Consider the following 2,115-nt stretch of genomic DNA (forward strand, 5'->3'; position numbering starts at 1 on the left):
ACTTTGCATTCAAGTAACTTAATGGAAATGGTCACTTTATTTTATAATATCATGGCCTTTTATGGTGTATAGATGTTTTAAAGGTGAATAAAAAATATATATATACTAACAATAAGTTTAGTAAGTAAACCTATGCTGAAAGATTCATAGTCTAGCCTTAGTTAAGCACAACCACTATTTTACTTTACCATAAACCACCGTTTTTTTTATATAATGGGATTTATTTGTAACATACACTGACAATCAGACAGTGAAGACTAGAGCTCACTGCACTTATACTGGTTCGACTTAAGGTTTATAAAACCTATATAACAGACTGATGTTGAAAGTAGGATGGTGACAGCCGTAGGAAATAATAAAACTATATTAGGTATTAGGTATAAAATATAATCTTCATACAGAAAAGGAAAATTGGTATGTGGTATTTTTACAATAATATCTTTTTTGACTACCAGGAAACACCAATATTAACCCTGTAAAAAGCAGTGTTCTGAGAATAAATCCAGGCACAATTCTAGGATAAATCAAAACACAAAAACAATGAATTTTATTAAATGTTTAAAGATTATAACCATATACAACCATACTCATTCAAAATAAATAAAATATAAAAAAATTCGAGTGACATGTAAGAGCTGTTAATGAAGCGGCAATGCTACCTTTCAGACGGGGTACACGTGCGGTTCTGATAACCCTGCCCCATGAAAGCAATCAGAGAAGAAACCTGACATTACTTCAATGGAAATAATAAGAATAAATACTATATAAATCCACCAAAGTCGATCCCGGTCATGTCTTGCTTATAATTCCTCCCAAGACTAAGTCTGTGGGAGAAAACACCAAAGGAGCCCAAGTGCGAATTGGCAGCAATGAAACCCAAGCAATTTCATTCATGACACTCACCAGCAAAGCGACGACGAAATAAACGAGGCAAGAGAATGAGGGCCACACACTATATACTTGGTTACTCCCAATTCCAGCAGACGCCAGAGTCGGACTGTTTACTTCCAACTCACCACACAGAGTCTCAGCCAATCAGAAAGTATTTCTCAACAACTCAACCAATCAGGAAGCGGCTCTCAACACCTCAGCCAATCACGAGCGAGGGTGACGTCTGCTGGAAAATAAATACCCCTGTTTTTCATTGTTTTTATTTTCAAAATTTAACTTGATATATATGAAAAAAATATTTCCCATCTCTTTCTGTATTTTTCTACGAATATCTTTGCCAAATTTATTATTATCATGTTATTATGGTTCCTACTTATACTTACGTGAATACAAAAACAATACTATGAAGAAAAGACAGCCATCGATATTAGTGTTTAACATTTATTATTAGCATGATTATGGGAATTTCCAAACAAAAATTACAAATGTGTTAGTTTTATAGTCACACTCCTTGAATATAAACAGTTCAGCCCCTCTGTATGGGAAAGTACATCATTATCACCAGTTTGGCGCAAGTTTTCTATTTAGTTGTCTTAATTTTATATGATAACCAGCGCAAATAAGATTTATAGAGCCAAAATAACGTAGTTTAAATCCTTCACGAACCTAAATTATTTTAATCTAGAAAATTCTATGTATGTCGTGATATAAACTCATAAGAATACGCATCTAATATTAGTGAAGATGATCGATTAATACACATATCATATACACCTGTGCACTGATATACGCGTATTTATGTTTACATATTGAGAAAAGCATATGTAAGTGTACTGTATTTGAATGACATATCATTGAATTTTGAAAATATTGATGAACATCAAATAGTGTCGGATCTTCAAAGGTCATCGACAGGTGCTTCCCTTCCCGAAGGTACTAGAACTTGTTTATTAAACAATAACTTGCCCTTGATTTCAGCTTTCGTACAAGAAAATATAGTAATAGGGTTCCAAGTTCAGTTGAAAATCGTTGTAGCAGAGAATTAAGTGATGTCAAATCTTAAGTTTAGTAAATTGGTGTTGTTGTCATATGGCATCGGTTAGTGCGTTGTTACAAATCCGTACCGGTACTTACTTTGGAATACAACTAATGCTATTACGAGAAAAATTCTGATGTGAAAGCCACTTCGAATTAATCTGTAATTTTTCCCCCCGAATATCAAAC

The 2,115-nt window shown here is 33.5% G+C and overlaps 2 protein-coding genes across 2 annotated transcripts in view; one reads left to right on the top strand and one right to left on the bottom strand.

Annotated features, from left to right (window-relative positions):
• LOC119593169 (calumenin-A-like) overlaps positions 1-1,025 on the bottom strand; it is a 29,518-nt gene extending 28,493 nt beyond the window's left edge. Inside the window, exon 1 of the mRNA XM_037942142.1 lies at positions 904-1,025. The gene's annotated coding sequence lies outside the window, so the exon portion shown is untranslated. The remainder of the gene's footprint in view (positions 1-903) is intronic.
• Positions 1,026-1,783: 758 nt separating this feature from the next.
• Positions 1,784-2,115, top strand: part of LOC119593170 (guanine nucleotide-binding protein-like 1) — a gene marked incomplete at its 3' end in the record, with an annotated part of 9,342 nt that continues 9,010 nt past the window's right edge. The window contains 1 exon segment of the mRNA XM_037942146.1: positions 1,784-1,824.

The sequence above is a fragment of the Penaeus monodon genome, chromosome 31 (genome assembly GCF_015228065.2).
Source record: "Penaeus monodon isolate SGIC_2016 chromosome 31, NSTDA_Pmon_1, whole genome shotgun sequence".
NCBI lineage: Eukaryota > Metazoa > Arthropoda > Malacostraca > Decapoda > Penaeidae > Penaeus > Penaeus monodon.